General features: G+C 44.1%; 1 long non-coding RNA gene across 1 annotated transcript; it reads right to left on the minus strand.

The window, feature by feature from the left end:
* Window positions 1–396: 396 nt before the first annotated feature.
* Window positions 397–12,480, minus strand: LOC121396879. Its single transcript, XR_005963238.1, has 3 exons — window positions 12,321–12,480; window positions 11,853–11,951; window positions 397–1,152 (listed from the first exon to the last, which is right to left on the minus strand). It is a non-coding gene; the product is annotated as an uncharacterized LOC121396879 (long non-coding RNA).
* Between the last annotated feature and the right edge of the window lie 1,017 nt (window positions 12,481–13,497).

Below are 13,497 nucleotides of genomic sequence, written 5' to 3' on the forward strand. Positions count from 1 at the left end.
CACGCCGCCTTCCACTTAATTAATGAACCCTAGGTCTTACTGACACATGTAAGTACTATGTAGGCCAGACCATATGCACTCAAAAGGTGCACAACCACATCTCTATACATACATTGGTGAACAGGACCCCTACTGAAAGGTGGCCAAGGGAAAAAGAAACATTGGGGTTCAGTGGAACTTACCTCTAAAATTCAGCAGCAAGTCTTCTTCACCCCCCTCCAGTGGCTTCTTATCCGGTGGCTCCTTCCTCCTCCAGCAGCAGCAGCAGAGTCAGCATCAGCAGCAGACCCTTCTTACCCGGGCCCTCTTGTAAGTTGAAATCCACTAGGCCTAGGACAACTGGGCCCCCATGATGGTGGCCCTGTGCAGAATGAGAGAGAGAAAGAGATAGTGAGAGAGACCCCTCTGCCTCTTGCTGAACAACAACTCCCAGAAGGAAGTAAAGTCCAGGTGGGAGGCACTGGGAAATCAGAATAAAGGACATTACACTGCATTCAGCCCAACAGTGGCATCTGGTGGGTTAACTCGGTGCAACAGCCACAGGTAGCCATGTGCACACTTACTGCACTGTAATGCTCACTCACTCACACTCTCTCTCTCACACGTGCAGACAAACAAGCAGAATTAAGGTCTCACCCACATGGCAGCAGCAGCATAATTTTGGTGGGCAGGTAGTTGCTTCCATACATACATGCCAACATATTACTTGGGTATAATCTCCCATAATCCCTCTGATCAGACCTTGTGGGATGTAGTAGATCCTTCTCCGCTGGTGCAGTAGGTAGAAAATTAGTAAAGAAGAGTAAGTCAGGGCACTGAGGTTGGCAGAATATCATATCACTGGGTTGTCCAAGAGCTGAATCTGAGTCTGGTGGAGAGGTGGGAAAAGATAAGTGGTACTGACTCCCCTCTGTGCTCCTCCATGTTCCACACCAGGCTTTGGTGGTAACTGTTGAAAGCTTTCTCTCCAAACACTTCCAGCTTGTGGAAATTTAATCAGATTCTCCTTCTGGAGTTAAACTCTGAGCTGCAAGGAATGAAATACAGTCCCACTTTCACTTTACCGTCCTTCTCAATCCTCCAGTTATTGACATCATTGTATGGGGAGCAGGTGACCTGTTGCTGGTGGGAGCTCCCACGCCCCCTTCATATCTGCACAAAGAGAAGATCTATGTAAGCCTGCAGTCCAGTCACATTTAAAAAGGGAAAGTATTACCAACATTACAGTGGTTTAGCAAATCTGGGTCATTTATAATGCTCTGCAAGTTAGAACAGGAGGATACAATGAGTTTAGGAGAAGTCACTGAGGGGTTCTGTGACCATATAAAGACACAAGGCTGCAGGCTGAGTTATACAGGGAACTCTGAGTATCACTCATGTATTATAAGGGATTGTGTACCCCCCATTATAAATTATAAGGATATTAGAAGTCACTGAGGGTAGAAATTTGACCATATAAAGGCACAAGGCTGCAGGCTGAGTTATACAGGAAACTCTGAGTATCATTCATGTATTATAATTTACCCCCACTGTAAATGATAAGGATTTTAGAATTCACTGAGGGGGGCTATTTGACCATAACAAGGAACAAGGCTATAAGCTGAGTTGTACAGGGAACTCTTAATATAACTCATGTATTATAAGGGTTAATGTACCCCCTACTGTAAGTGATAAGGATATTAGAAGAAACTGAGGGGGTTTATGTAACCATATAAAGGCACAAGTCTGCAGGCTGAGTAATACAGGGAACTCTGAGTATTATTCATGTATTATAAGGGTTAATGTACACCCTACTGTAAATTATAAGGATATTAGAAGAAACTGAGGGGTTCTGTGACCATATAAAGGCACAAGTCTGCAGGTTGAGATTTACAGAGAACTCTAAGTATCACTCATATTTTAAAAGGGATAATGTATCCCCACTGTAAATAAGAAGGATATTAAAAGATACTGATGGGGGTTATGTAACCATAATGTGCCCTCTACTGTAAATGATAAGGATATTAGAAGAGACTGAGGGTGGTTATGTGACCATATAAAGGCACAAGGCTGCAGGCTGAGTTATACAGGGAACTCAGAATATAATTCATGTATTATAATGTACCCCCCACTGTGAATGATAAGGATATTAGAAGTCACTGAGGGGGGTTCTGTGACCATATAAAGGCACAAGGCTGCAGGCTGAGTTATACAGGGAACTCTGAGTATCACTCATGTATTATAAGTCATTAAATTGTTCATTAATGACTTAGGGGAGGATATTGTAAGTAATGTATCAGTGTTTGTAGGTGACACAAAACTATCCAGCCCAATTAATTCCATCCAGGATGTGGCTTCCTTGCAACAGGATCTTGACAAACTGGCAATCTGGGCAGCTAAGTGGCAAATGAGATTCAATGTTGATAAATGTAAAGTCATGCACCTGGGATGTAAGAATATCCACTTATACCCTTAATGGGACTGCACTAGGCAAATCCATTATGGAAAAGGACCTTGGAGTCCTTGTAGATGATAAACTTAGCTGTAGCAAGCAATGGCAGTCAGCAGCATCAAGGGCAAATAACGTCTTGAGCTGTATTAAAAGGGACATAGAGTCAAGGGAGGAGGGGGTCATTCTTCCACTGTATAGAGCACTGGTAAGGCCCCATCTAGAATGTGCCGTACAGTTTTGGTCTCCATCACTCAAACAGGACATTATTGTATTAGAGAGGGTACAGAGAACTAAGCTGGTAAAAGGTAAAAATCTTAGCTATGAGGAAAGACTGGCCAAATTGGGGATGTTCACTAAGGAGAAGAGGCACTTAGGGGGTGATATGATAACTATGTATAAATATATAAGGGGATCATATAATAATCTCTCTAATGATTTATTTACCAGTAGGTCTTTCCAACTGACACGAGGTCACCCATTCTGATTAGAAGAAAAGAGGTTCCGGCTAAATATTCAGAAGGGTTTTTTTTTACAGTGAGAGCTGTGAAGATGTGGAATTGTCTCCCTGAATCAGTTGTACAGGCTGATACATTAGATAGCTTTAAGAAGGGGTTGGATGGTGTTTAGCAAGTGAGGGAATACAGGGTTATGGGAGATAGCTCATAGTACCAGTTGATCCAGGGACTGGTCCCATTGCATCTTTTAGTCAGGAAGGAATTTTTCCCCCTCTGAGGCAAATTGGAGAGGCTTCAAATGGGGTTTTTTTTGCCTTCCTCTGGATCAACTGGCAGATAGGTAGTTAATAAAAAGAAAGAAAAAAAAAGGACATGTGTCTTCTTTCAACCTTACTTATTATGTTACTATATTACTATGGGATTGTGTATCCCCCATTGTAAATTATAAGGATATTAGAAGTCACTGAGGTTAGTAATTTGACCATATAAAGACACAAGGCTGCAGGCTGAGTTATACAGGGAACTCGGAGTATCATTCATGTATTATAAGGGATAATGTACCCCCTACTGTAAATGATAAGGATATTAGAAGAAACTGAGAGATTCTGCGACCATATAAAGGCACAAGGCTGCAGGCTGAGTTATACAGGGAATTCTGAGTATCACTCATGTATTAATAGGGTTAATGTACCCCCCAGTGTGAATGATAAGGATATTAGAAGTCACTGAGGGGGGTTCTGTGACCATATAAAGACACAAGACTGCAGGCTGAGTTATACGGGGAACTGTAAGTATCACTCATGTATTATAAGGGATAATATAACCCCACTGTAAATGATATGGATATTAGAATTCACTGAGGGGGTTATGTGACCATATAAAAGCACAAGGCTGCAGGCTGAGTTATACAGGGAACTCTGAGTATCACTCATGTATTATAAGGGATAATGTACCCCCCACTGTAAAAGATAAGGATATTAGAAGTCACAGTGGGGGGTTATGTGACCATATAAAGACACAAGGCTGCAGGCTGAGTTATACAGGGAACTCTGAGTATAACTCATGTATTATAAGGGATAATGTACCCCTACTGTAAATGATATGGATATTAGAAGTCACTGAGGGGTTCTGTGACCATAAAGGGAGTTTATACTTACCGTAAAAGCCCTTTCTAGTAGGCCCCAACTGCCAGTGCAGACATATGGGTTTTGTATTCATTCACCTCTGGAGGCAGGACAGAGAATTGATTTTTGGTACCTCCAACTTATAAAACTTGATAAATGTATTTGGGGATACCCAAGTAGCTGCCTGGCAGATCTGTTCTGCTGTTGCCATATTTTGCAGAGCCCACGATGTGCTTTGTGCTCTTGTAGAATGGGCCTTAACTGCAAATGGTCTGCGTGTGCCACTAGTATCATAAACTTTTGTTTATAGTGTCAACTAGCCAACGTGCTATAGTCCTTCTTGACACAGCTTTTCCTTTGTGTGTTGCGGAATAGGAAACAATTAGAGAGGTAGATCCTAAGTGCCCGGGCCACATCCAGCTTTTGTCGTTTTTTCTCTTCTCATTGGATGGGTCTGGGCAGAAGGAAGGTAAAATGATATCCTGGTGCATGTGGCGTTCTGTCACCACCTTAGGAAGGAACCCTGGCATGGTTCTGAGAATTGCTTTATCATGGTGTAATGTAAGCCACGGTTCCTTACAGGAAAGAGCTGAAATCTCGGATACTCTTTTTGTGGATGTGGTTGCAATCAAAAAGGTCACTTTCAGGGACAACCACTTAAGATCACGTGTTGATAATGGTTCAAAGGGTGGTTGCTGTAATCCTGTCAGGACTAGTGGCAAGCTCCATGTTGCTAGCAGCTCCTTAAGAGGTGGACTAGCTCTGGTCACCCCCTTGATGAACTGCTGAACCGTGAGGTTCTCTGTCCATTTGATATGCGTGAGGGCTGTTAGTGCAGACACTTGTGTCTTTAATGTGTGTAGTCCACATCCTTTTTGGAATCCTTCCATCGTGAATTCTACCAAGTCCTGTGTTCACACCAGGACAGGAAAATTCTCCAGACCCTATGGTCTGCTCTCGTGGTGGATTGCTTTTGGGCCTGTAAAATGATGTTTATTGTGCTCTGTGAGAATCCTTGTCTTGTCCAATACTCTGTCTCAAGAGCCATGCAGTCAATCGAAGCATAGCTATGTTTGGATGTTTGATTGGGCCTTGCGTTAGTAAGTGGTATGAGTGGTAATCACCAAGCTCTGTCTATTGATAACCTGATGAGGTCTGTGTACCATACTCTGTTTGGCCAGTCTGGGGCTATGAGGATTGTGGTTGCACTAGACTGTTTCAATATTCTGATCACCCTGGGTAGAATGGCTAATGGTGGGAATGCGTACACCATCCTGAACTCCCATGGTACCACCAGTGTGTCCACTAGTACTGCCCTTCGGTTGGTAGTTTTGCATTGTGTCTGGATGCCAACATGTCCACCTCCGGTTTTCCTCACCTGTGGGTTAGTTGTAGAAAGATCCCTTGGTCTAGCGACCATTCTGCTTGGTCTATTGATGTTCTGCTGAGTTAGTCTGCTTCCCAGTTTCCCCCAGTTTCCCACCCCTGGTATGAATCCTGCTGAAATGTTTGTGACCTTATTTTTCTGCCCAAGTTAGTATCCGTGCTACATGTTTAATGGCTGATTTGCTGCACTTACCCCCCTTATTTGTTAACGTACGAGACTGCCGTTGCATTGTCGGACTGTACTCGAACTGCTCGAGCTTGCAATGTGGTTGACCATTTTTCCAGATCCAGGCCTATCGCTCGTAGCTCCAACACATTGATGGGAAGTCTGCTCTCCTCTTTGGACCAAGTTCCTCGGAGTGTAGGCCCCTTGTACACTGCTCCCCATCCCGTGTGACTGGTGTCTGTTATCACTACTTCCCAGGTAGTGCCTGCCCAACTCCTTCCTTGTAGAAGGTTCCCTCTCTCATCCACCAGTGTAGACTGTCTTTGGTTGTCTGTGCGATAGGAATTATCTGCTGTAGGTTCTTGTGGTTCCTGTTCCAGAATTATAGGAAGTTGTGTTATAGAGGCCTGGTGTAGATCTCTTTTTTGAGTATGTCGCGGTTTAATAAGATCACCAATATTTTTACCTCTGAGATGGCAAATAGTGGAAAACGTGTTACTGGATTTGGCTTCTTCAAACCCGTTATCCGAAGGGACTTAATGAAGATTTCAATATGTCTTGCTTTTTTGTAGATATTTTATGGATAAAATGTTTTTATTGTAATAATCTTTTTTCTTTTACAGATGAATACTACAAAGTTCAGCGTAATTATTTATCAGGGTCAGCTATTCCTTGCTCCTGTTATCCCTATATAGCTTCTCACACTTTGGATATTTTATGTGAGTTGGTTGTATATTGCTTATTTATGAAAAAGTGTTTTCTATGGCATTTTCACTCGAATGGATTGGACAAGTAATTATGACACGTTAATTGAATGATTTACTTGTGTATTTATTGGCACTTCCTTGTTGATTCCGTGTGCTTTCTCCCCAAAACGTTGCATTGCACTCCGCTTAAAAATAAATATTTGAAGATTTCTTGCATGTGCCATTGGATCTTTCTTGCTGTATGTTGCTGTGAGGTGGCCGAGCCTCTTCCTTTGTGCACCAGGCATCTCTTTGATTACATAGGGTGTGCGAGGTCCTGCACTGTTCCCACCCTACTTCGTGTGCCCTGCTTTGTGGGGCTGAGTCAGACAGAGTTAGGCTTGTTGGTGCTAGTCTTCCTGTTGTTGCGTGCCTGCTGCTGCCAGTTAGGTCTGCCCAGGGCCGCCATCAGGGGGGGACAGAGGGGACAAGTGTCCCGGGCCCGGGCATGAAGGGGGGCCCGGCAGTGCTGCAGTTTTGAAAGAGCTGGGTAACTCCTTACGAACAAAATTTTTGGGGCCAATTTTTTTTTTAAATCGTATGGGGGGCCCTGGCGCCAGTGTTGTTTTAAAAAGTTATTTTTTGGGGCCCCCATTTTTTTTTAACTTGTAAGGGGACTCTGGCACCAATGTTTTTTTTAAAAAAAATTTTTTGGGGCCCCAATTTTTTTTGACTCATAAGGGGGGCCCTGGCACCAATGTTGTTTTTTTTAACTTATAAGGGGGCCCTGACCATCAATACCTTTTTATAACTTGTGTGTGGGGGGGGGGTTACTTTTTTAGCGCTGATGTCTGTGTGGTCTTTTAACTGTGATGTGGGCGGGATCTGGGGTGGGGCTTAGGCGACATCGTGGGTGCGGCCCAGAAAATTTTGTTGTACGGGGCCCCGTAATTTCTAATGGGGTGGGGCTTAGGCGACATCGTGGGTGCGGCCCAGAAAATTTTGTTGTACGGGGCCCCGTAATTTCTAATGGCTGCCCCGGGTCTGCCTCATCTCGCAGTATTGTCTGTTGGAGTTTTTTTTGTGTATGGACGAAAGGAGCGAAAAGGTCTTAATTGTGAGGACCATGTTCTTCTTGCTGAGTTCCTGTTCGTAGAATCGAATTTAGGTTTTGTTCCCATTGGTGGGAAGGTAAAATCCCTCCCGTCACCTCCGATATTATTTGTTTCAAGTCTGGTCCAAATAGGGACTCTCCTGTGAAATGATAACAGTCTCAGCTTGGATGCTGTATCTCCAGTCCAGTGTCTGAGCCACAAGGCCCTGCGTGCCACCACCACGTTTGCTGCGGTTTTTGCTGCTAGTTTGGTGACCTCCATTGCAGCCTCTGCCAGGAATGTTAAGGCTGTGGATAGCTTCTCTACTTCTTGTTGTAGTTGTTGTCGCGATGTTGGTGGTTGTCGGGCCAACTCCTGCGCCCAATGCCTGGCTGTGTGGGCTAGGCCTGCTGAGGCTGCAGCTGGTCTGAGTATTGCCGCTGCCTGTGTGTAGGTCTAAGGTCTAAGGCAGGGGTCACCAACCTTTTCTACCCGTGAGCCACGTTCAAATATAAAGAAAGTTGGGGAGCAACACAAAACGTTCCTGGGTGTGCCAAATAAGGGCTGTGATTGGCTATTTGGTAGCCCCTATGTGGACTGGCAGCCTACAGGAGGTTCTGTTTGGCAATACAAATAGTTCTTTTTCAGGTAAAGTTTGCCTTCAAGCCAGGAATTGAAAAATAAGCACCTGCTTTGAGGCCACTGGAAGCAACAGCCAAAGGGGTTGGTATGCAACATGTTGCTCCCGAGCCACTGGTTGGGGATCACTGGTCTAAGGGGTCCTGAAATGCTGCCTCCTCAGCAGGTAAAGCCATCTGACGTGATAGTCTGGCTACAGTTGAATCCACCTTTGGGGCCTTGTCCCACTTCTTTTGGTGTTCCTCTGGTACCGGATAGGTTTTGAAGAATCTCTGTGTAAGCGGAATTCTGTGTTCTGGCTGGGACCACTCTGTGTCGATAGCTTAGTAATGGAATTAAAGATTGGAAATGGTAGTTTAGATTTTTTCTGAACTCCTAATAGTCTGTCTGCCCTTGACAGTGTAGCTGTCTCGTCCTTAATTTCTAGTGTCTGCATCATCTCCCTCAGAAGTTTTTAAGACACCTCAGGGGTTGTCGATAACGGCTCTCCCTCCTCCTGACTGGGAGTACTCTCGGTCTGAATTCTCTGAATCCTGACCCGGTGTATCTTTCCCCTCCGTATCAGAAGCCAGTCCTTCTTCAGAATCTGAGGAAGGTGTTAGTGCAGTGGTAGCCCTGTGCTTCCTGTTTTGTGGTTCTGCTCTGCACACTTTTTTTGGGAGGTTTGGCTGTACAGTTTTCATAATCCATTGGATAAATTCCCCGATCTGGGCCGGTACTGGGTCTGATGTAGCTCAAACTCCCAGGGTGTTGATATGGGGCTCTCATCTGTAGGCTGCTGGGGGTATTTTGTAATGAGGCTAAGTCCTGTGAAGGGGTCTGATTAATCTGTGGTGACAATACAGGAGGTTCTGGAATGTCTGATACCTTTGGATTAGTCTTGCAATCTGAGCAATAATTCCACTCTGAATTTCTTAGGGAATGCTTGCACACCCTACATTTAGGAAGCTTATCAGGTTTCTTTTGATTTCCTTTAGTGAATCAGTTTCCTCCATTTCCATGTGTATTCATGGGTCCATGTAGTGTGAAAGGCTTATTTTATGCTGTATAACAGTCTCCTTGGCCTGTCTGGGCGCTGCGGTGTTGCCTGCGGTTTCCTGAGTATCTCTACCGCTTGACAGCACTGCTGAACATGGAGGTAAAGGTTATTCCTCCTTCGTTGTAATGCGATTTGTTAGGGATGTCCGTGACGTCAGCACGCCACGCCAATTAGTTCTTTGGTGCAAAGAGAATTTTTTCGAGCACGTGGAGTAGTTCCAGGTCTAGCTCGTTGCCTAGCAACCCAATTTCGCCTGGCCATGTGGCCATTTTCTGCCTCGTGATTTTATGAAGGTTCTCCCCTCCCTCTGCGCCACTTCTTGTGCTTCATCTCTGTACCTGTTGTGTCCCTGTGACCTACGTTCTCTTACTTTAGTGGACAGCTCTGCGTGCCCTGATCGGCCCAGGGTGTCTCAACCACCGCACCATTATGTAGACGGTGCAGTAGGAGAGCTCTGAGTGCCCTATAACTTCTGCACTCTCTAAAGACTCCATTGTGAGTTAAGTGCTAATTGGACAGGGCAGCTTTGCGTTCCCTTTGTCTGAAACCATTTGAGTGCCAGTTTACACGGTTGTCTTAGACGGGCAGCTCTGCGTGCCACTGGCTCTATTCCTTGTAAGAGGGGAGGGAGAGTATGGGTAAGGATAAAAACAGAAATAAATAATATAAAAATAAAAGGAAAAATATTAAAGCTACTGTCCTTAACCCCGAGGCAGGACAAAGAACGGATGTGAGGAGGTGGAGACGAACTATATATACAGTGGGAGGGACCAGGAGGTCATATTCTCTGTCCTGCCTCCAGAGGTGAATGAAGACAAAACCCATACGTCTGCACTGACAGTAGGGCCGACTAGAGAAATAAAGACACAAGGCTGCAGGCTGAGTTATACAGGGAACTCTGAGTAACACTCATGTATTATAAGGGATAATGTACTGCAAATGATAAGGATATTAGAAGAAACTGAGGTTCTGTGATCATATAAAAACACAAGGCTGCAGGCTAATATGTTTTGATAGAGGCAAGGGGAAAGTGTTGGAAGCGTTACTGCCTTACCCTGCAGAAATAGGGGTTGGTAGCACCAGGTTGGTGCCTAATATATATGGACAGAGACAATGTGAAAGTATTGGAAGGGTTACTGCCTGCTCTGCTCTCATTTACCTACAGAAATAAGGAGCAGTATCTCTAGATCAGTGGAGTTCAGACTTCAAGCCCCTCTTTGAGACCCAACATTTGACCTGCCCCCTTTGCTCATAACAAGGTTACAGTCGTATGTAACTATTAGCTTTTACCCAAATCTCCCTTTAACTGATATGCAAGCTGGGATTTTAGGAGAATATAATGAATAATGGTTGAATTTTACCTTTCTGTTTCATAAACGGAATAGACATCTCATTACTGGAACATTACCATCAATGACCCCCCTGCTGTGAGACACAGTGGAATATACCATCCCATTCTTCAACCAATCATCTTCTTCTTTTATGCTGCCTGGGATTCTTATCTCCCAACAACATCCATCCAGGGATTGTGTGATTTGTAGTTCAACAGTAGCTGGAACATCTCATGCTGGAAATCTGTCTGCAGTGATTCTCAGTCTAAAAAGAAAGTAACAGAGATCAGGTGGGAGTTAAGGCCTAGATCCCTTTCATTCTCCAATATGGCGGAACAGGAGAGAGCAAATCTGCTAAATGGACTGAAATGAACTTCTGCAGAACTCCAGTTGCACCCGCACTTAATAACATCTGATTTTCACATTCACTTTTTATTGTCCCTTTGTCTAATGGAAATAGTAAGAGGGAAATGTATTCTGATTTCTCCCCTTGTCTTATGTGTTACGTCTCTTACCTGCAGGGAAAAGGGGGAATGGCCTGACATTATATGGGACATAGTCAGTGAATGTAAAGCAGATATTCCATTTGTACTTTTGTTAGACCAAAGAGATGCCATAAATTATAGCAGCATAGGTATTCCCTGTACTAAGCACAATTCAGCAGGAACAGCCCCCCATTATGGCCCTATCACAAGAGTCTTAATACATTAAGAGAAGACCGTGGAGATGATACTTAACCTTTTCGGTCTGCCCAATTCTCCTCTTCCATTTTAACAACCCGAGTATTGAGTATTTTGATGGAAATAGAGAAGCCACCATGTTTATTCTGCTCCCGGGTGTTCCTTATACAGGCACCCATCACTGATCTTAAAGGGGTTGTTCACCTTTACATTAACTTTAATCTGATGCAGAGAGTGATCTTCTGAGACAATTTGCAATTGGCTTTTATAATGTGTGGTTATTGAATTATTTAGTTTTTTATTCAGCAGCTCTCCGGTTTGTAATTTCAGCAATCTGGTTGTTAAGGTCCAAATTACCCTAGCAACCATGCATTGATTTGAATAAGAGACTGGAATATGAATAGGAGAGAAACTGAATACAAAGTCTAGTAATAAAAAGAAGTGGTAACATTAAAGGTGTAGCTTTACAGAGCATTTGTTTTTTAGATGGGGTGAGCAATCCCCATTTGAAAGCTGGAAAGAGTAAGAAGAAGAAGGTAAATCATTCAAAAACTCTAAAAAGGAAAAAAATGAAGTCCAATTGAAAAGTTGCTTAGAATTAGCCATTCTGTAACATACTAAAAGTTAACTTGAAGATGAAGCGCCCCTTTAAATGTACAGCCAAATGGTTAGCGATTGATTGAGTGATGCTTAACCAAGTGGTACCCACCAATGATTTTACTCGTCTGTTAAAGTCTGCCTCTGTGTATTGGCATTGCTGTATAAAAGGAGAGGAGTGTTACACAGGGCAGGATGATCAATGAATGAGCAGTTTGACTCACTGGCTCTGGAGAGAGCTGTGCCGGGTTATCAGGATCTCATTCTTTTTTCCTTTCCTCCCGTTGGTGCTGGAGTGGTCGCCTTCTGTCATACTCCTTCATCTGTGGAGAAAATGGGACAGAGTTACACCATGCTTAGCTATGGATAAAGGGGAAGCAAACCAGAGTGTGAGCTCATATGGTTATCTCCCATAATTCCACAGTCTCTAAGTCGTATAAAAGTCAGTTTGAGGGTTATTGAAGTTTTGTTGCTTTTGTATCTCTGTCTACTTAAAGAGAATCTGTCATCAGTTGAGAAGGAAACATATTGCAGAAGTGGCAAATGATTAGGTGCTGGGTTACATGAGTAACTAAGTGCTTCAGTGAGTGCTTCACAACAGACCCTGCAGCTTTCACTGTGAGCAGAAAAACCTCTGTATCTATGTGTCTCTCTCACTGACAGGGGGCACAGGGGGTACAAGTGTACTGAACTTTTCAAAAGAGCCGGGACCCCCTTTACAGCGCCGAAGCCGTGCCGCCTCCTTCTGAAGTCACGAACAGCCGAAATGTAGAAGTGCTGAAAAGCCGAAGTCCCAAAGCAGCGAAAAGACCCGAAGTCACGAAAACACCCGAAATTGAAGTCCTGAAGAGGCGAAAAGACCCAAAGTCACTAAAGGAGGCAAAATTGAAAATGTTGTTGTACGGGGCCCCGTGATTTCTAATAGCGGCCCCGGCTGCTAACATTGCAACAGGGAGAAACGCACATTCCTGAATATAAAACATAATATAATTATACAATTATAATGCACCATTGTAGCCACAGCTTTGTCATAGGCAATTAACAGTCCATTGGATCAGGGCTACAGCTTCCAGCCCAAAAGCCAAGATGTGGATCAACAACATACAGGGTCGGACTGGGTCGGCAGCGATAGAAAAGATGTTATTTTAGATACTGGGGCATACAACTCCCAGCATCCTCCCTGCTAGTGCAACATACAGGAATATGTGGCACAACAGGATCAAACTTTTTGTTCTATATGTGACATTTGGTACTAAAGTTACACTTCCTACGCTGAATGCAGAACCCCCTGTACCCCCTCAGTGGTTGCCCCCATCACTGTCTCACTGATCTGTGTATGTCTCTAGCCATTGCTAAACTACCCAGCAGTCCCTGTGATAACTAGTAGCTGAGCTGTAGTTCAGTGACAAACACAGATCTAAATGGGGACAGGGGGAGTCCAGTCAGGGGTCCCAGGAGATCTGATGGGGGCGCTGGTTCTAAAGCTGCTTATGTTTGGACTTTATTAGTGTTGTTTTAGACTGTGCAAGTTTGATCTGTACCTGAGCATGTGATTGGCTGTCAGTTACTGGGATATCATGCCTTATCTCCATGACATCACTCCCAGCTCAGCTCTGATTGGCTGAAAGCTGCAAGGAAGGTGATGTAACGGCTCAGGTACAGATGACCGTTATTTCATTTCTGGATACAGAGGTAAGTGCAGCAGATCCATTTACGGGGAGCAGGGGGGGCATATTTAGATGATACAAAGGGCAATTTCGGGTGTTTTGTCACCCATCATTTATAGCAGCTTGGGTAGTGGGGCCATCGCTGCCAAAATTGTCCCATTGCCTAGCACTCTAATTGCTTGGGGAGCTGCTTGTCATGAAA

The sequence above is a fragment of the Xenopus laevis genome, chromosome 8L, assembly GCF_017654675.1.
Source record: "Xenopus laevis strain J_2021 chromosome 8L, Xenopus_laevis_v10.1, whole genome shotgun sequence".
NCBI classification, from domain to species: domain Eukaryota; kingdom Metazoa; phylum Chordata; class Amphibia; order Anura; family Pipidae; genus Xenopus; species Xenopus laevis.